The sequence below is a fragment of the Eptatretus burgeri genome, chromosome 4 (genome assembly GCF_056783735.1).
Source record: "Eptatretus burgeri isolate ZD-2024b chromosome 4, Ebu_testis_v1, whole genome shotgun sequence".
Taxonomy (NCBI): Eukaryota; Metazoa; Chordata; class Myxini; order Myxiniformes; family Myxinidae; genus Eptatretus; species Eptatretus burgeri.
Genome location: NC_140964.1, coordinates 64834232 through 64856334, shown reverse-complemented (window position 1 = coordinate 64856334; position 22103 = coordinate 64834232).

The following is a 22103-nucleotide window of genomic DNA, read 5'->3' as shown; positions in this document are numbered from 1 at the left end:
GCACATGCTCCCATACCTGACATGACCTGACTCAACAAGTAACAGCTCTGGGTGCCAAGAAGTTATCACGGCACAGAATTGGTGAGATGGTTAACATAGAGCCCATGTTGAGTACAATTGCTACGGTACTTATAGGGATTGAAGATCAAATATGTATATTTTTTTTGCATCATTGATTCAAAATTTTGGTCCATAGGAATCTATATCCACTTATAAAATGGGAATATATGGGTAATTAAATTCGATATGCCTAAATTCACCGAACGGAAGGATTTAAAGTAACATAACCCTTCCATAGATTGATGGAATACTTTCCATAAAAACCCAGTCCCTTCTGGAACATTGGCAAGTCTTCTCCCCCCCCCCCCAACAAGGGGTATGTGCATCAACACAAGGACAAGGACGAACCAAAAAGACTGTTGAGTCATTTTGGTTCTTGTGGGTCAGCTGGGTCTTTTGGGTCCTCAAGGACTTTTTAGTGTTTTGGGTCCTCAGGGTATTTTAGGTCTTTTGGGTCCTTGGGTATTTTGGATATTTTGGGTCTTTGGGGTCATTTGGATCATCTGTGTCTTTTGGATACTCGAGGACTTTTGGGTGTTTGGGGTCTTCTGGGTCTTTTGGGTCCTCGGGGATTTTTTTGGTCTTCTGGATCCTCAGGGACTTTTTTGTATACATTGTCAAGGCTCCTATAAGAGCTAATACATAGAATATATAACAGAGGGAACAGGTTACAAGAGGAGCAGGAGAGGGATGCACAAGACAGTAGGGATCAGAGACATTGGGAGATATGTGAGAGGATTGGAAGGATGGGGCAGGGTAAATTGGGTAAACAAGATGGACACTACAGGGATTTTCAGGAAGAAAAGCAGGGAATTTGAAGGAGGTGGGTTTGGGGTGGATTGATGGGGGTAGAAAAATCATGGTTTTTGATGGGGGAAGATATGAAGTGGTGGTGAACAGCTGTTTTGAAGACCTGGAGAGAAGAGTGTGATTGAAGAGAGTGTGGGAGCTTGTTCCAGAGGTGGGGAAAAAAAGGAATGAAAGAGTAAAGGTGAGCAGTGATTCTTGATTTTGGCAGTTTCACCAGAAGGGGGTTTCTGGCAGACCGTGAGTGCCAAGCAGAAATATAGGGAGGACGGAGCACAGACAAAGCAAGGGGGGCAAGGCCGGAGAGAAGATGGTAGAAGACAGAAAGACCCCCGACCTGCCTGTGGTGAGAGAATAAATGACGCAAAGCTCAGCTTCATCAATACCAACGATTCTAAAAGCCTTGGTTTCTTCAGAGTGAAGCCAAGCGACGTGTGAGGGAGGAGCATCGGCTCAAAGCGGAAAGCAGTACTCCATCAGGTTGCAAATGAAAGCTTTGTATGAGGTCAGGAACTCAGGTGTGCCTCGGAAGGACTCTGCATTATGGAGGATGCCCAGTTGATGACTGGCTTTGGAGGCCAGCTTGAAAATGTGGCTTTCCCCAGGAAATATCATGACAGATAGTGAGGTCCAAAAGTTTAAATGACAGATCTTCTTCAAGAGGGTTGTTGAGAAAGTAGATGGGTGGGGGGGAGGGGGTTATCCAGACAGTCCTTTTGGAGAGACATAATGAGAGTGTGAGAATTATCAGGATTGAAAGACATGTTCCAAGTGTTTGACCAGCTTTGATTTTATTCAGGTCTACAGAGAGTGAAGACACTGCTGCCTGCTGATCTGAGGGATAAGAGATGCTACGGTAGTCATCAGCAAAGAGACAAAGAGAATTTTCCAGAGAGTCGGAGAGATCATTGATGAAAACCAGAAATAGCACAGGGCCCAGAACGCTGGATTGAGGAACTCTAGCCTGGACAGGAAGGGGAGATGAGAGAATTATATTTTGAGCTACATGTTGACTGTGACATGAGAGGAAGTCTGTGAGATATGAATGGAGATTACCTTGGTTTCCATAAGAAGAGTGTTTGGTGAACAATGCGGTGAGAGAGTAAATGACCGTATTTACTCCGTATCCAGACCGTATCACAAGCTTGTGATATGTCTGAGGAGGTGGCTCTAATCTCATATTTGGCAGGACAACTAACTCGCCATAAGCTTCAGTGTACCATGGGCAGGAGGAAGGGTATGACAACTGAAGACGAGATGGGATGAATCTGTGAGAAAGAGAGAGAGAGTGAGAGAGAGAGAGAGAGAGAGAGAGAGAGAGAGAGAGAGAGAGAGAGAGAGAGAGAGAGAGAGAGAGAGAGAGAGAGAGAGAGAGAGAGAGAGAGAGAGAGAGAGAGAGAGAGAGAGAGAGAGAGAGAGATTGATTCTTTGAAAAAATTCCCAGGATGAGTTGATGTCAGAGAAAGTAGAAATGGGAGACCTGTCCAGAAGTTTGATGGCTGCTTGAAATCCTTGCCAGTCGGCCTGAATGAAATGCCAGACTCATTGGTGCTGAGGTGGTTCTCTAAGAACGTCCAAAGAGATGTCAACTCTAACAAGCATATGGTCAGATGAACCCATTGGAGCAAAGGAAGCACAGCAGATATTTGAAGGGAAATTGGTCAAAACCAAATCCATAAGTGATTGAGTACTGTTGACTGAGTTCCTGGTCAGGAAGTTGACAGATTGTGTCAGTCCCATTGAGTTACAGAAGTCCTTTGCTGATATGCCATGGCAGGTGAGAGCGTTGCCCACACCCAGCCAACTGGCATGATGACAATTGAAGTCGCCACACATGAGGAAGAGAGAGTTGGGAAGAGTGGATAGAAGTTGGTCCATGTCTTCGGCGAGTGAGATGTAAATGGAGTCATCACTTTTTGTTAGATGGTACAACACACATTATAAACAAGATTTGGGAGTGGAGGGGAAGCCTAAGCTGGAGGTATTTCTGGGGGTGTGGTGGAGTGAGGGCAGTGCATGGAAAAAAAAGAAAGAGAGAGAGAGAGAGAGAGAGAGAGAGAGAGAGAGAGAGAGAGAGAGAGAGAGAGAGAGAGAGAGAGAGAGAGAGAGAGAGAGAGAGAGAGAGAGAGAGAGGTAGAGAGGTAGAGAGAGAGAGAGAGAGAGAGAGAGAGAGAGAGAGAGAGAGAGAGAGGTGGGGAGAGAGAGAGAGAGAGAGAGAGAGAGAGAGAGAGAGAGAGAGAGAGAGAGAGAGAGAGAGAGAGAGAGGTAGAGAGAGAGAGAGAGAGGTAGAGAGAGAGAGAGAGAGAGAGAGAGAGAGAGAGAGAGAGAGAGAGAGAGAGAGAGAGAGAGAGAGAGAGAGAGAGAGAGAGAGAGAGAGAGAGAGAGAGAGAGAGAGAGAGAGAGAGAGAGAGAGAGAGAGAGAGAGAGAGAGAGAGAGAGAGAGAGAGAGAGAGAGAGAGAGAGAGAGAGAGAGAGAGAGAGAGAGAGAGAGAGAGAGAGAGAGAGAGAGAGAGAGAGAGAGAGAGAGAGAGAGAGAGAGAGAGAGAGAGAGAGAGAGAGAGAGAGAGAGAGAGAGAGAGAGAGAGAGAGAGAGAGAGAGAGAGAGAGAGAGAGAGAGAGAGAGAGAGAGAGAGAGAGAGAGAGAGAGAGAGAGAGAGAGAGAGAGAGAGAGAGAGAGAGAGAGAGAGAGAGAGAGAGAGAGAGAGAGAGAGAGAGAGAGAGAGAGAGAGAGAGAGAGAGAGAGAGAGAGAGAGAGAGAGAGAGAGAGAGAGAGAGAGAGAGAGAGAGAGAGAGAGAGAGAGAGAGAGAGAGAGAGAGAGAGAGAGAGAGAGAGAGAGAGAGAGAGAGAGAGAGAGAGAGAGAGAGAGAGAGAGAGAGAGAGAGAGAGAGAGAGAGAGAGAGAGAGAGAGAGAGAGAGAGAGAGAGAGAGAGAGAGAGAGAGAGAGAGAGAGAGAGAGAGAGAGAGAGAGAGAGAGAGAGAGAGAGAGAGAGAGAGAGAGAGAGAGAGAGAGAGAGAGAGAGAGAGAGAGAGAGAGAGAGAGAGAGAGAGAGAGAGAGAGAGAGAGAGAGAGAGAGAGAGAGAGAGAGAGAGAGAGAGAGAGAGAGAGAGAGAGAGAGAGAGAGAGAGAGAGAGAGAGAGAGAGAGAGAGAGAGAGAGAGAGAGAGAGAGAGAGAGAGAGAGAGAGAGAGAGAGAGAGAGAGAGAGAGAGAGAGAGAGAGAGAGAGAGAGAGAGAGAGAGAGAGAGAGAGAGAGAGAGAGAGAGAGAGAGAGAGAGAGAGAGAGAGAGAGAGAGAGAGAGAGAGAGAGAGAGAGAGAGAGAGAGAGAGAGAGAGAGAGAGAGAGAGAGAGAGAGAGAGAGAGAGAGAGAGATTTTTTTGTTTTTGATAAAGAGCAACTTTGCTGCTTAGACGAGGCTCAGGTGTATCATACCAGAGGAGGGAGTAACCAAGGAGATATACTGAGGAGTCAGAGATGTCTTCAAGGAGGAAAGTTTCTGTTAAACATATTATATCTGGTTTGTTAGTGGCAACGTGTGTGGATATATCTGTCAGGTTAGAGCTCAGGCCCTGGATGCTTGAGGTCCACACTATTAAGGAAGAGTGAGGGGAGGAGGCTTTGGGTGCAGGTGAGGGGAGGAGTCGGGTAAGATCAGGAAGGAGAGGAGGAGGTAGGTGAGCTGTTGACAGTGTGTAGTAGATTGCACAAGAGATAGGTGAGAGGGCTGGATGAGGAGGCGGACAAAAGGCTAGGTTGTGATAGGTTGAGGGACAGTGGGGAATAATAAGAGAGGGGACAGAGGGAAGTAGAAGATTGCAGGAGGTGGAAGAATGAGATGGAAGAGAGAGGGCAGGGGAAGGAGGCAGCTTTGTCGATAAGAGGGGGGCAACTTTGAGAAGGGGGAGTGAGGGGAGATTTGAAGGGGAGGAGTGAGGGGGGGATTTGAGGGAGAAAGGTGTGAGAGGAGCTTTTGAGAAAAGTGAGTGTGAAAAATGGAGGGGAGAGAGAGTGAAGTTTGCTTTGAAGAGGGAGGAGGCAGCTCATTTGGGAGGGGGGGTTTTGACAGGGGATATTTGAGAGGGAGGGGAGATGATGAGAGCAGGCATGGCCATGAGGGAGGAGGGCGAGGTGAAAGGTTGGAATAGGGGAAGGATGAGCCTGGTTCGTAGTATGGTGAAGATGGGAGTGGGCAGGGGGAGGAACAAGATTTGAGGGGGTTGGAAGAGGAGGAGGTGTGATGAGAGGAATGAAAGAGCATATTTGGTATGTTGAGGAGTGCACTGATTGAGAGAGTGAGATATCTGTTCGGTTTTAATGGAGCCCAAGGACGTTTGAACACCACACAGTTTGGGACACCAGAGGAGGAGCTGTTAGTCAAACAGAGGACAGTAGAGAGGTGCTAAGAGAGGCTGCAGGAAGAGGAGCAAGATGAGAATGGTAAGGAGGAGGTATAACTGGTGGAGTTAGGAGTAGGTAGATTTAAGGATGTGGGGTGAATTGGCACTGAAGTTGGACAGAAAGTACGGTTGATAGAATTCGAACATCCTTTGCAAAATGGGATTTTCAAATTTTTAATTCATAGATACGTTCAAAGATGTTCGGGGAGGGGTGGAATGTCGGCGAGTTAATATAATGGAGACAAGAAACACTGAAACAGTTGGACTTTTTAGATACAGTATCTGTGAAAGGTCAAAGTGGACTCAGCCTTTTGATGAAAAAGATAAACAGTGTATTGCAATAGAATGAAGAATTCCAAATGAGAGAAAGAGGAAGTTGAAACATTTTGAAACCCAGTTTGTTTGTTTTTCTTTTGAGGGGGTTACATTTGGGCCCTCTTGGGTCATTTGGGTCCACAGGATATTTTGGGTCCTTTGGGTCCTCAGCATATTTTGAGTCATTTGGGTCTTTTGCATCCTTTGCATCCTCAGGGTATTTGGGGTCTTTTGGGTCATCTGGGTCTTTTGGTTCTTCTGAGTCTTTTGGATCCTGCGGGTCTTTTGGGTTTTTGTGGTCTTTTAGGTTCTCGGGGACTTTTGGGTCATCTGCATCTTTGGGGTCTTTTGTGTCCTCAGGGTCTTTTGTTTCTTCAGGGTCTTCTGGACGTTGGTCCGGTGGTCTTTCAGGTCCTCTGCATATTTTGGGTCTTTGGGGTCTTTTAGATCCTTTGGGGAGTTTTGGGTCATCTGGGTCTTTTTGGTCTTTGGGGTCTTTTGATCCACAGGATCTTTTGGGTCCTTTTGCTCTTTTTGGGTCCTCCGGGTCTTTTGGGTTCTTGGGACTTTTGGGTCATCTGTGTCTTTTGGATCTTCAGCGTCTTTTGTGCCTTTGGGGGTTTTTGGGGTCTTTTTTGGGTCCTTGGGGTGTTAAGGGTCTTAAGTGTCTTCGGGATCTTAAAGGGTCTTCAGAGGTCGAAAGGGTCTCAGCAGTCTAAATGGTGAAAAGGTACTTTCCGATAGTGCATAATTAATGATAGACATACAGAATTAATTGACACATAAAGTATGACACACACACACACACACACACACACACACACACACACACACACACACACACACACACACACACACACACATTGCTGGATTTATAGATAGCTACTACGGAGGAGTAAGGTCTGTGAGGGGTAATAAACGGCTGTTCATGGAGCATCGGGGGCGAATTGAGGGGAAGGTGTGGAAAGTGGCCACATCCACTTTACGTGATAAACAGGTGGCCCTAATAATATAAGCCACAAAGGTATATTTCGTGCGCCGGACCATATCGTTGGACACCCGACGCGTGTGCTGATATAATTTTCAGGCGCAATTGACAACCAAGACCACCTATCGTGTATTTCAGGACTACTTCCTTCGCTATTAGCTCAGTACTTCTCCCTTATACAGAATTTCATTAAAAGGACAAACCCTTGAATGGGTCTGGAGCAAAATTCAGCAAATTAATAACGGACGTGAAGGTGTTCGCCGGTGCACATAACAGCTTCAGGTGCATCTTTTTGGCCCAGGTGAGTAATGACCGAACCGAAGGAAGTAAAATATTACCTTTTGCGGTAAAGTAAAGTGCCAGGTTCAATGGGCTCTGGCTGGGCAGAACCTCATATCACGAACGACATGCATAATGGATGGCAAGAGGGTGCGAAGCTGCAAATGAAAAAGCCTAACGTACTGCCAGCTCGAGCTGGGACCTCGGTGCAACTTTCAGACACGTGTTAATGAGTGTCGTACATACGCTGTTTATCGGTATGTCCATATGACCGGCTCCTTCTCTGGAACCGGAGGCAATATTGCAAACGCATACCATAAGCATTTGTCTTGTGTCGAAGTGGCGGCGATTCACGAGTCATTTGTCGGTGAAAGATCCTGCGAACTCGCGTGACCACTAAATGCGGTGCTCCTTTTAAGTGGTGCTGCTGCTCAGTACCGAGTAGTTGACATCTTTTTTATTTTTTTTTTCTGGTTGAAGATTCAATATGATGGTAATACAGTGTTGGGACGTGAAGGAAAGTGGTCGGATTGGTATTTCCCAAACGGCTGCACTTGTTGTGCAGAGGTAGCGCACACACCTTTGAGCCGTCCAGTCTGGGTTTCGTTCCCAACCCGACTGTAAACCGTTGGGTCGATGCTTTCCAGGGAGGGTGTTGTATCACAAAGTGCGTCTTCCCTGAGATCGATGTTAAACCGGGTGTACCGTTTGCAGGCATCGGATGTATTTCCCCCCAAGAGGAGGGCGAGTTATCGCCGGCATCCTGAACAAATTTAAAAAAAAAAATTCTTATCCAAATCATCTGCACGTGAACTTCAGGCATTGCCATTGACCTATTCGTGAAAGACTTGCGCCAAAAAAAAAAAAACCCTCCCCTCCCTCCTTCGTCCGATCGACCCTAAAAACCAGGTGGGATATTTTGGGGGTTCATGAAGTCGAAGTGGGAGATTAATCCCTCACCCCTTCCCATTTTCCTAGTACTTCCATTACAGTGTTCCAGCAATAGTGCACTTTATACCTAATTTGGGTTGGAGCATCTCGTGGCGTCAAGATGACAGCCATTTTCTGCCCACCTGACATAATTTATCATTGGCACCGTCTTTTGTCCTCCACTTCCTAAGGACTTTGCTCACAGTTGACAAGTGAAGGTCCAATGTGACGGAAATGTCACGAACCCCTGGCACCGCATCACCATTCCGCGTTGAAGGTCGGTGAGCGAGCTCCTTATATCACAGCATCTTTGTTCCGACTGAGGTTCAATGTCTGCTGCACACATTTATACAGCGAATGCCTCTTTGAATTGTGGGAGAAAATACACAAACCGTCCACTTATTAAAAAGTTCAATCAAGGGTTAATTTCGATTTTTGAGCAAGCTGTCCCAACACTTTTGGTAATTAAAGGAACTGTGTGTGCTCCAGAGCGTTGATTCTGTCGAAGCAGTTTCTTGGCCAAGGGTCAAACTGAGCGGTTTGCCATCCCTCTCCCAGCAGTAGTTAGGATAGGAATTTGTAATTTGTTCAGGGTGCCGGAGATAACTTGCCGACTCTTCGCAAAGGATACCGTGGGATCTTTAACGTCCATCAACAAATATCGACAGATGGGACGCCGCCTGTTTAACATCCGTCTGAGGGACACTGCGCACACATTGATGATTCACCCTGCCTGAGAAACACCAGGATGACAGTTTATAGCTGGGGCAGGATTCGAACCGAGGCGAGACAGCCAAGGCGACTATGTATACCTCTAAGCCATCCGCATAATCATAATATAGTGATGATGAATTTTTTTTTTTTGGCTTTTCTCTATTTGCTGTTCCCTTTTTTGCAATTTTTACTCTCATCTGAGGTTCACCCTCTACATACCATTAGTCTTGTGTAATTTACTCAGAAAATTAATTATTCACTTTGAATCTCTTTTCTTCTGCACTGATCTCAGGCTCACAGAGGAGCTTGAACATGTACAGGATTGCGTGTAGGAGAAGGATGTTGGAGGATTATATAGGGCACTCTTGGAAGAATTACGAGGACATTAAGAGACAATGGACAAATCAACACACTGTAGTGCTTGGAATTTGAACCCGCGATCCCACCAGCATGGTGCTGTTGGACTGTTCGTACTCAGTTGGGAATTCCAAACAATCCAACCCATTTATTTTCATAGTGCTCCTCTTTTGTTTATATTGCTGACACTCAGCTAAAACAAACATGCTCATGGGTAACATGACTAATGGGTGCTGAGTGCTTGATTCAATTTACTCTTGAATCTGTCATTTGAAAGACGAGTAAGGTATGGAGGTAAGCCGTTCCAGATTTTTGAGAGCTTTATGGATAAAGGCAGGTTCATGCTGCCGGCTCAGTGATGGACATACTATGACTGCATGGGATGGTAGTGCTACGGTCCTTCGAGTTGGTATCCCTTCACAGAGTCTTCAGGCCTAAGCCTGCTTGGATGGGCAGGTCGGTGCCTTATGATGGTGATGGAAGAGCACCGAGGCTACAACCATTCCACCATGTTTTTCTGATCGGATTTTCATTTGTTTCATCACTACTGTATTGCATTTACATTCCACGATGCATAGGATCGAGTTGACTCAGGGAAGTTGATGAAGCACCCATTAAGGCAGCTGAGCTATATTCTATCACAGACCATATCTTGGCTTTTCCTATGATTGCATGCTTTGAGGGGGAGGGGGGAGGCTGTCCCGGAACCGGGCTTGACTTTTGACTGAACTTAGGAGTGGATCATTTTCATCCAGATTATAACTTCAATTTTAAGGTGAAGGAGGTTATGTTTTCACCACTTCCTGTCTGTTTGTCTGTGTTTGTACTTGCAAAATCGAAGATGTTTCAAGTATATTGGTCAGACCATTTTGTTATTCTGTCCGTCTGTCTGTAGGCTGCTTATCACCTGCAGGTCACAATTTTAAACCGATCTTCACGAACCTACACCACATGGTAGAGTTTGTCATAAGGAAGAAGCCTATTGTTTTTGAGGTCAAAAGGTCAAAAGGTCAACATCGGCCAAAGGTCAACAACTTAGGTGAGATTTCTAAGATCCTCAATTTTCATCCGATTCACTTGAAATTTGAAGAGGATTTATATTTCAGGTCACTGAATTCAACTCGCTAATTATTTTTCAGGTCAGCACAGACCAAAAGGTCAACATATGCCCAAGGTCAACAACTAAGGTGGTATTTCTAAAATCTTCAATTTTCATCTGATTGACTTGAAATTTGAAAAGGATTTATATTTCAAGTCAAATAATTCAGAGCCAATTATTTTCGAGGTCAACATGGACCAAAAGTTCAACATAGGCCAAAGGTCAATGACAGGTGAGATTTCTAAAATCCTCTTTTTATCCAATTGACTTGAAATTTGATGAGGAATTATATTTCAGGTCACTGAATTCAACGAGCAAATTGTTTTTAAGGTCACCAGACACCAAAAGGTCACATAGGCGCAAGGTCAACAACAAAGTTAGTATGTCTAAAATCCTAAATTTTCATCTGATTGATTTGAAATTTGATGAGGATTTATATTTCAAGTCACTAAATTCAACCATCCAATTGTTTTTCAGGTCAACAAACACCAAATGATCAACATAGGCCCAAGGTCAACAACTAAGGTGGTACAGTGAAACCACGATTTTACACGCCCCGATTTAACGCGAATTCGGATATCACGCGGAGTCATTGGACCTTTCTTTTTGTTCTTTCTGGAACTGAAAATGTTTTTGTGAATTAATTTCGTGTTTTCTTTTCTTTTTTTTGATCGTTTGGCAAATCTCACTCGCCCCGCTATTTCCAACTCCAACTCCAACTCCAACTCAGAAGCATTCTAGATTTCGCTCGCAGCCAGTGACATGCGATGTTCAAGCAAGGAACACTCAATCACTTTTTTAAAGAAATAAACTGCAAATGATGATTGCTAATATTCTTGAATGTTTTTATTTGTTGTTTTGTTTATTTAAAAGATTTACTAAAAATTAATTTGTGTTTTAATTTCTACTGTAACAACAACGATTTATTCGTGGAATTCTATAAATCAAAGATAATTTATTTACTAGAAGGTAAACGTGCAAAAAACGGGTCAAATCGGTCGAAAATAGGGGTGTTTTAGGATGTTAGGTTAACATTGGGTCAGTTTGAACCATGGACCAGAACGTCAACATAGGTCCAAGGTCAACAACTGAGATGGTATTTCTAAAATCCTCAATTTTCATCCGATTGACTTGAAATTTGAAGTGGATTTATATTTCCAGTCACTGAATTCAACCATCCAATTATTTTTAAGGTCAACATCAACCAAAAGGTCAACATCTAAGGAGGTATTTATAAAATCCTTATTTTCATCCAATTGACTTGAAATTTGTAGACGAGTTGCATATTTGGTCATTGTATTCAACCAACAATTATTTTTGAGGTCAAATTTGTTCAATGGATTTTGCAAGTGTCGTGCTCTGCAGGACGTCATCTTCTTGTTGGGTAGTTGCTAGACTACAGTTATTCTCATGTTTTCCAACTGTCTGTATGTATGTAATGGACAGCTCTGGAGGCCAGAGTAATCAACCAACTTTGATGAAACTTGACTGGTAGGTTCATACCAGGATCTAGTTGTATGCTTTTGAGCACCGTTGCTATGGACGCCACCATTGCCTAGCAATGGGACTGAAATTTTTGAAAAAATCCGGAAAATATATATTTTTTCGAAAATCAAAAATTGGCTTCTGTACTTTTATGCGCACTATAATCAACCTCTTTGTCAAAAATTTTCAGCCCGATCCATCAAAAATTGTATGACAAGTATGCAATTATATAGCGACCACCCATGTCGCCTACTGGCATGTTTGTATGTCAATGACCTTCAGGTCACATTTTTAAACCGATCTACACCAAACTTCACCAAATGGTCATGTTTGTCATTGTCAAAATTCCTATTGATTTTGAGGTTAAAATGTCAAAAGGTTAATATCGGCCAAGGGTCACCAACTTTGTCGAATTTCTAAAATCCTCAATTTTCAACTAATAGGCCTGAAATTTGAAAAGGATTTGCATATTTGGTCATTAAATTCAACCACCAATTATTATGAAGTCAAATGTGTTTCAGGGATTTCGCAAGTATCGTGCTCTGCATGATGTCTTTCTTGTTAACCTCCGCCATCGAAGATGGACGGAGGTTCCTGTTTTCACCCCTGTCTGTTTCCTTGTTTGTTTGTTTGTGAAGAGTATTACGGAAAAAATCTTGGACGGATTTCGACGAAACTTGGTGGGGGGATTAGGTATGGTCCAAGGATCATGCCATTAAATTTTGGACTTGGTCCAAAGTCCAATATGGCCGCTATGGCGGCCATTTTGAAAAATTATTTGAATTTTTCTTTTTGCATTTCTACATGTTTTAAGTGATTTCCAACCCCCAAAAAAATTGTTAGAGAAAAAAACCAAAATTTTGCAACTTTTTTTCAAAAAAATTTCGATTTTATTTGAAAAATATTTGAATTTTTTTGCATTTCTACATGTTTTAAGTGATTTCCAACTCCCCCCCCCCAAAAAAAAAATTGTTAGAGTAAAAAAACAAATTTTGCACCTTTTTTTTCAAAAAAATTTCGATTTTATTTGAAAAATATTTGAATTTTTTTGCATTTCCACATGTTTTAAGTGATTTCCAACCCTCCCCCCCCCAAAAAAAAATTGTTAGAGAAAAAAAACAAATTTTGCACCTTTTTTTTTCAAAAAAATTTCGATTTTATTTTTTGGGCATTTCTACATGTGCGTCGATCGAGTTTAGTTTATTCAATCGTGGTTGAGTAGAGTCTGATCCGTTTTGACCTACAATGAATAGGATATCGGGTTCACTTAAGTGACCCAGCAGTATTGGCAGCGGAGGTTTTGCACTCTACCGAGTGCTCCCCCTCTAGTTTATTTGTGTGTCTGTCTGTTTGTCTGTCGGTGATCAGGATATCTAAAAAAGTTAACGATGGATTCGGCCGAAACTTGGTGTACAGGTCGGGTCTTTGACAAGGATGAACTGAATCGTTTTTAGTTGAGGTCCGGATGCAGATCCGGATATGATGATTTTTTCAAGTGATTCTTCACCATCAAGAGATGCATGATATGTCAAAAAGTTGTGGATGGATTCTGACAAAACTTGGTGGATGAGTTGAGTAGCTGACAAGAATATGCCAATTCGATTTTTGTTAAGATCCTTATGCAGATCCAACCTATCCGTGAGATACAAAACGTAAACAGTTTTTCCTGTCAGATATATTGAAACAGAAGGTCAAGAAGGAACACAAATAAGTGAAGAGCAAGGATGGAGTCATCAGGAGGAACCTGGATAAGTTTTGGGTTTCAGCCGCTACTCCACAACCAAGAAACCCATCCAGGAGCAGACGAGTGAGACTAACAGAAAACTTTCTCCAAGAATTTATGTCTCCTTAGAGAGATAGATAACAAATAGATGAAAGAGAAGAAAAAGCAAGAATAAAAATGAATAAAGAGAATTGTGAAGATGAGCACTTTATTGAGTGCTGTTCTCGTTTGTATTGTGTTTGGACCTGTACCATTGTTTTCCTTTGTTTTAAGGAGGTTTCTCACTTGATTTGGATCGAGTCTGATTGCTCAGAACTTTGCTGGGATTCTTGATCGGGATAGAATAAGTGCCGGAAAGTCGGGTATGGTGGATTTTTCAGCTAGTTTTGTTTGGAGAACCGTTACAGCTGCGGACAGGAATGTTCTCCTTATCACTCTCATCCATGACACTCTTTGCAATAAATTACCAGTTTCTGGAAGAGTTTAATGGAAATTCTCTGTTTGTAGTCCAATTTAGCTCCTTTGATGCTTATTTTGATGGTGACTCACCAGGAAGATTGCTGTTGGCAGTTGTGGCTTCCAAAATTTGTCTCTGAAAATCCACAGTCCATATAATATGAAAGACAATTGCTTTACCTTATACACAAGGCAAAAAGGTTCTGCTTTTTCTGTTTAAACATCTCCAGCTGCTTCACATCGTGTGGTTTCAAAAGTTTCCAGCAGGTCCTATTACAGGTCGACAATGCTGGCAATCAAATTGTAATCTGTACTTGATGACTCAAAGTGCAGTGCTCTTTCAAGCTTACCGCAGAGCGCAGTATGTTACACCTGCCAGGTCTCTCATTAGGAGGCATCACCTGGAGAAACGTGGATTGTCCGTCTCATTTAGCTGAACGCTTCGTGCACCGTGCAATGGGCCTTGGCCTTGAATAGGTTGACGGAACCTGGCGAGTTACCTCAAGGCGTCAGTTCCAGGAAAGTGATGGTAGGCGCAGCAGGCTTGAGGAACGGGCAAAGCGTCTGGATCACGGGCGGCACCACAGGCTCGGTTCACAAGGCTGCGAAATTAAATGTCACAGTGGCTGCTCCTTAATGAACAGGAGCTCATCTAACAAATGCTTCCTAGAAAATGTACTTTTACTGTATAAATTCCACCTGAATTGGAGTCAAAAGAAATCATTATTTATGACTGGCAAATCAAGTATTCGCTGCACCTCATGTGTGGAATGACATCGCCGAACACTCTGTTGAAGAAGCCGTGCTCTTACTGGATATATAATTACTGTACCGGTGCTGGGATTTCTAAGCCTCCCCCTGTAGAATAGGAGGAGACTTATAGCTGTTGTCGGATTTGCTTCTACAATTGGTGCCCCCAGTTTTTAATGGTACCACATAATTTCTTAAACCATGAGGAGTACTAAACCACCATTTTGGTTTGTTTTTCTTTCCCTTTTTCTTCCTGCCAACCCCCGAGCTGCATCTCAGAGCCAGCTGCGACTTTTGAATGAAATTTTGCATCAATAATGGGAATAAAAAGTACGTGGGATTGATATAATTATTTTGATTTGTCCTCTCATTTTTAAGGTCATGACCTAATTATAGAAGTTTTTTTTACATTTTTTTTTTTTTTTTACCATAACTCGACTCATTTTTGTCCAGTAGCCCTCTCAAGATAGCCCAGAGTAAGGTACATTCATGCTTAAATTACATCATGTCCCTCCAAGTTAAAGGTCAAGGTGAAATGGTGGTCTGAATTTTAAAAAACGCATTTTTTTTGTCATCGCTCAATTTTACCAATGAGGAGTCTCAAAGACTGCTTGGCCTTCCATGATGTTCTTGTATCATAATTAATAGTGTGCCTGCACTGACGTTGTGCACCTGATATTTGATTAGTGCCCTTGACCTACTTTTTTCGGATTGTGACTTGATTAACAAAAAACATATTTTTGATCATAACATGAATAATTTTCCTCTAATTTTCATAATGTTGAGTCTTATGGATAAACTGTAGATGGGAACACATTTTCTTAATTTGCATTGTATCCCTAAATGTCGACGGTCAAGGTAATGTGGCAGTCAAAAATATATGGCCATCATTAGATTGCAGACACCAGGGGAAGCTTACACTTGGCGATCACTTTCTGATCACAGATATCTCATTTATTTTGATGTACCTCTTTCCAGAGTGGTGGTGGTGCTAAAGCAGTTTCTTGGGAAGAGTGATACCAGATGGTTTGCCATTACCTTCCCAGCATTGTTTGTTCATTCATGTTCTATCTTTTTTACATGATGACTGTCAAGTAAGGAAGTAGCACAGACCATTTTTAAGTCTTTGGTATGACTCGGTACAGATCTGAACTGTTGACTTCCCAGACTCAGAGCAGATGCTCTAACTATTACACCACTGAGGCTGGCTCCCAATACTGTTACACTGCACTCTGTCTTTACTTGGAGTTATCAAGGCGAAAACTATTTTAGACCTCCAGCAATGATGCATCCACTAAAAGTCCAAGTTTGGTCGCCCGGTGTTTGATATTAGAATGAAAGTGTCAACACCTGTCCAGGGCTAAATAATGTCACTGTTAAACTCAAATGTTTTATATAACTTGGGAAATTTGTGAAAACTCTGACAAATGTAGTTGTGGACTCGATGACATAAGATGATGAAGACTTAAAAGAGAAATTACGAAAAAAAAGTAACTTCACCACGTGGGAGATCTCACAGCAGAAATTCCATGATCATCGTCATCCATGCACATGCTCCTTGTGGACCTGCAATATTAATGTACAACAGACTTGTTTTTGTTTTGTCACAACCTGACTTATACTTGAACAACTATTTTCACTTTCTAGTAAGGGACAGTCCATTCCTGAAACCGAAGGTGATAGTCACTCAAAATAACTCATATTTCAACACAATGATTGAATGCACAAAGCCGAATGATTCAAAACAAGGATTCAGCGACACGTTATAAATGTACCAAATGGTATAAATAATGTGTTAAGTAGTCGGTCTGAATGTGGGTTTTCTTGGAATAAAGGCGGCCATGTTTGAGCAGTCAAGCCGTGTAAGTAAGGTGCGGATTGATACACCATTTACCAGGATGCACCGAAGATTTCCCAGCAGGTATCTCAGCCGTTGTGATGCAGCACCAGCTCAGATTCCCAGCCCAGAAGCCATAGTGGAAATGATGTGCACTCATCCACTTTGTGCAGTCAATGCAAGGCCTTGACATCCTGTCTGTCTATTGTTCTTTAGTTGATGTGGTGCCCATGGTAACTCGGTGTCTGACAATATCTCAGCGTTTTGCCATTTCCAGAGAACGTGGTGCGCACAAGGTCGAAGTCCACATCATCAATGCGAACGGTCTTTGTGGTGGTTGTGTACGAGTTTTTGGTGGTGGCCTTGAGTGTTGTCATTGTGTAAGAGATTTTTGTGGATGGTAGTATGTGCTTGATTGAGATGGTGATGCTAATAGGAGTGCCAGATAGTTATAGTGCTTATGGATGCGGTCGCACTGAGATGCATGATTTTGGTACTCGTGGTAGGAAATATGTTTGTAATTAGGAGTTCAATTGTATGTGATGGATGTATTGTTGTTGCGCAAGTTTATGTCAGTAGTTCTTGATGCCATACTCGTGGTATTTAAAATCATGGTGGTTATATATGTTGTGCAAAGGGCCCTGCATGGTAGATTCTGCTTGCTTGTTCATTCCTACTTCAGATCAGTTTCCCCTCAAATGTAACCCTTTCCTGTTAAACATTCTTCAGCAAGTGAAGAACAAACGACATGCTGCTATGCTTGTTCAAAACCATTACAACCTCCAATCAATCAGGAATTTCCTGAACGTTACATCTGAACATGCTTATACTTCGCAGATTCATGGCGATTTGAAACATCATACAGTCACTGGTTACAGGTGATGAAGGTGTAACTGGAATAAAGTATAGCATCGTGGTTCGGTGGTAGTACTATAAGAGCTGAATAGTTTTAACATGATTCATTTGAGCTAATATTTCATTACCTTGGTGGATGCTATATATTTTATTAGTGAGGAATTATTCAAATTCCCATGTACATCCTGCAAAAGAAGCAACATGCCTGATTAGCAAACATTGTTCGTTCTTTTTCAGGATGTACACGGGAATTTGAATAATTCCTCACTAATAAAATATATACCATTCACATGGTAATGAAATATTCATTTGTGAGTTTATCATTTTGTGCTGGAGCATCTCGAGTGCCTGTTCTTTCTAATTTACCTGATCAGGTGCAAGGTGTTAAAGTACATGGAGGGGAGAGGTGGGGTGTTTGTGGTTAGTCTAAGGCCTTATCCACTGTTTTCTGTTTCGAAAGATTCTTAGGACTTTTAAGCTGTATTAAGGACATGCAGTCGAGTTAAGTTGTCCTTTGCATGGTTCATGAGGGGATGAATCTTGTCTATGTAAGGCTAGACAAGTTAAGGTGTCATGTCCATGTGTTCTATGATAAACTGGGCAATGCTGAGTAGGTGAGAGCAGTAATACAGCCTTTTTTTCTTCTCACACCAAAGAAGGGAGAAGCCCCCACCTCCCGGCGATCCGTGAAAGAGTGGGAGGTGTGCCTTGCACCCTCCCGAGGCCGTGATAGGTTTGGCATCCCGGTCAGTAATTGACCTGCTGTGCCCAGGAGAGAGAACTACTGAGCTGTTATTGGTGGACCTCTCTGGCCAGAACCCCCCCCCCAACCCCCAGCACTTCCTCCCCACAGCCAGTGATTTGTCAGAGATTCCTCGTTTGATTCGTCAATTGCGATCAGATGGCAGGGAGGGAAGGACTGCTTTTGAAAGTGTGTGCTTACCCCTTGGTCACTCTCTGTGCATGAGGACATGCTCCCTCTTGCTCCCTGCATGCTGGGATGTGCTCCCTGTTCTTGCTCTTTGCACATGTATGTGTGTGCGTGTTTGTGTGTTTTGGGGGGAGGGGTAGAGGGGGCACAATATCCGGGGTCTAGTTTTTTGTTTGATAAGCTGTTCTAATTTCGATTTTGTTCCATATTATCGCATTTTGTGTAAATAAATTACTGATTTCATAAGAGACTGTGTGCCTCCCGCCATTTTGCGCGCCGACGTTAGGTTTCATTGGGATCCCTGGAGGGCTAAATTAATAACAGCTCTGATCTCTAACTGGTGCGTTAGAACACGGAAGATGAACAACGTAATCTGCTCGGGCATCGATTCATGCAAATTGTAAATCATTTGTTTAATCCATGGAATCGTTACATTCCAGCATGTATGGCTCTCATCCAAAATCCCTTACATTTCTGAGAGGGCTTTTGGGTGGGTGCCATTCATGCGACCATACTTTTCATCCTTTATTACCTACCGGTGACAGCAAGTACAAAAATGTGTTTTTTTAATACAAGGGTTTATGCCCATGGAGGAGCGAAATGGCAAACGCAGCAGGATCAAAAACTACCAAATGGTATTGTGCGGAAGGGTGACCTACACAAGGAGGAATAACATAAAATGAGTAACAATGACATGAAGAAGGATGGGATGGGAAATATTCCACATTTGTAGAAGAAATTATCGATGTGTATGGGTAAGCACAATAACTTACAACAACAGCACTCGGTAGAGTGCATACCTCAGCCAGGCAGTTTACATTTTACATCCCAATGATAAATCAGATCTGGATTCGGACCTTACCCAAAATTGAATCAGCTTGTTCTTATCACCCAACCAACTCATCCACCAAGTTTTCCGTGAATCCGTCCATAACTTTTTGAGATATCCTGCTCACAGACAGACAAACAGGGTTGAAAACATAACCTCCATCCACCTTCGGTGGCTGAGGTAATGATGGACAGTGAATCTGAAAGACTGAAGCAAGGAGGATGAGACAATGGACAGAGGGAGACGATTCCACCATCGGGGGAATAAGATGACAAATTTATGCAGGAAGCCAACCAGACTGGTCTTTGGGAGGGTGAGCAGGTGAAGCTTTCTAAAGGAACTCGTGCAACCTGAGGTGGCTTGGTTTGAACAGACTAAAGAGATGACAGGAGTAGCTCGCTGGTAAGCTTGCATAATATAGAGAACCCACCAAGTTGTCAAAGGTGTGAGAGTGACAGTTCTTGGGAATTCATCTCCTGCTTCGCGATACCAATGGTGTGCAAGGCCGAAGTCCTTGTTACCGCTTTAAGAAGACGGAAAGGCTTGTGTTGCTCATCCATTTGGCCTGGGGGAATAGGTGGGAGTTGCATCTTTTTTATTTCCTTTTACACTGTTGTTCTGTCATGCATATTGGCTGAATATTAGACAATCTCTTCCGAAAACTGATAATTACCTTTGCTGCATTTCCCTGCCACATTCATCTGACGAGCCATTTTAATTTTAACACAATTTACATCTTTCCCTCGAGCCAGTTTTAATTATCGTGTTAATGCAATAGTGACGTCATACTCGAACATCATCATGAACGTTCCCTTTAACAAAAACAAAAACCCTTTGCTGCTTGGCATTTTTATTTAACAGAAAATATGACATATATATATATATATATATATATATATATATATATATATATATATATATATATATATATATATATATATATATATATATATATTGTTTTTTCACAAATAAGTGTTTGTGTGTCAGTGTATCTCCTCCATAACTCCAAAACCATGAAACAAAGCAGCATGAATCTTTGCATGCATACTAAGAAAACTCCAAGGAAGTGCATGAGTGAAAATTGGGTGTTCAGGTTAATTGAAACACTCCTTTTGAAGATAATTAACGGCCTTATTTAATTATATCCTTTTCAGGTTCATCCTCGCTCACCACATTCTATTGGATATATATATATATATATATATATATATATATATATATATATATATATATATATATATATATATATATATATATATATATATATATATATATATATATATATATATATATATATGTGCGAGGTATCCTGACTGAGGTCTGAAGTCGCCATGTTTTTTGGCCTGCTCAACCATGCTTTGACTTGGAACAGGCCGCAACGATTTCTTAATGATAGTTATTGTTTTCTTCACTCTCATCACTCATATTATCGAATGCCCCGTCATCATAGCTACGAATCGCGAGATGCATCGTTTTTGTAAGTGCAATAGTTTTAAAATTAGGAGCTTGGAGTGATTTCATCCATTAATTATATGATGCAATTTTCCACGATTTACTCTCATAGACTAATGAAAGTATATCATTGAAATATTATTTCAGCTTTGAGGCTCGGATGCCATCCAGACTAAATAAGGGTTGAAATCTGGAGTGAAACCTGATAATTTAAATAAATAACGAGTCTTATAACTAAGCCGATATACCTATTACTTTAAGCAAGCAAGGCTATGAACCCTCCTTCTCCATATGGACACGAGAAAATGTGAAATTTTCAATCATTAAACTTATCTTTTTCTCCTGTTTGGAGAATTATGAGTGAACAAGAAATTTAGGAACGTGCCAAAATTAACCAGCTTCATTGAGCTACATGATTTAATGCATTCACTGCTTGACGTCAAACCCTGTCCCCCAGAGGGACAGCCTCTCCATCGTGTCTGCCACATCTGTGTCTATATTTTTTGAAGTTTTGCAAGGTGCTCTTAACGGAATCAAAGCAAATTTGGTGAAAAACGGACGTTTTAAAATGAAGTAATGTTAGTGTGGACCGCAAACTGATGTTTGTGTGGACCGCAAACAAACCGCACAGGACATTTGCTCAGATGAGCAGGCAACGTAGTAAATAATCTGCAATGTTTATTTAATGGGAAATTCAATTGTGTGATGTCTCTCGGGTCGTTTTACATTAAACAACAACGTTTTAGTGGATAAACTCATCATTGGAACAAATTTGTTTCATTTCTTTAACTAAAGCAGGCGCGGTGAAGACCGGCTTTAAAGCTAAATTGATCCTATATCGTATGCAGCCACAACCTGGCCAGCTGTTCCTTATCAACCACTTGATTGGAATGCTTGTTTGAGTGCTTAACTCCCCCCTCACTCTTCTTCCTCAACTCGCCCCTCTCACCCTTCTCCCTGCAATCTTCCCCCTCACTCCTCCTTCCCAAAGTTCCCTCCCCCTCATATCCACAAAGGTACCTCCTTCCCCATGCCCTCTCTCTTTAATCTCATCACTCCACCTCCACCAATCTTAAACTGCCCTCTGCCTCCTCTCTTATTACTCCCTACTGCATCTCAACCCATCACCACCGAACCTTTTTTCCACCTCATCCGGCCCTCTCCCCAAGCTCTTCTGCAATCCCCCACACTCTTTCAATAACTCTGCTTGCCTTCCCCCATCCTCCCTCGTCCTACCCTTCCCCTCCCCTCTGCTGCAACCAAAACCTCCACCCCTCCCTCTTCCTTAACAGTGCGGACCTCAAACATCCAGGGCCTTCGCTCAAACCAAAATCTCTCCAAAAGGACTGTCTGGAAACCCCCCTCCCCATCTACTTTCTCAACAATCCTCTTGAAGAAGTCCTTTCTTTCAAGCTTCTGGGTCTCACTATCTGCCATGATCTTTCCTGGGAAAGCCACATTTCCAAGATGGCCGACAAATCCAGTTGCCGACTGGGCATCTTCCGTTGTGCAAAGTCCTTCCTTGGCGCACCTGAGCTCCTGACCACATACAAAGCTTTCATCCACAGCCTGATGGAGTACTGCTCTCCCCTCTGAACTGGTGCTCCCGCCCCTCACCTTTTTCGGCTTCACACTGTGGAAACCAAGGCATTTCGGATCATTGGTATCTCCCGTGATGAGGATGTCTTTGGGTCTCTTACTCTCTCACCGCAGGCAGGTAAGTGGTCTTTCTGTCTTCTTCCATCTCCTCTCCGGCCTCGCCCCCCCCCCGCTCCCCCGGCTCTGTCTGAAATATATCACCCCCATATTTCCACAGGGTACTCAAGGTCCCCTTCTGGTAA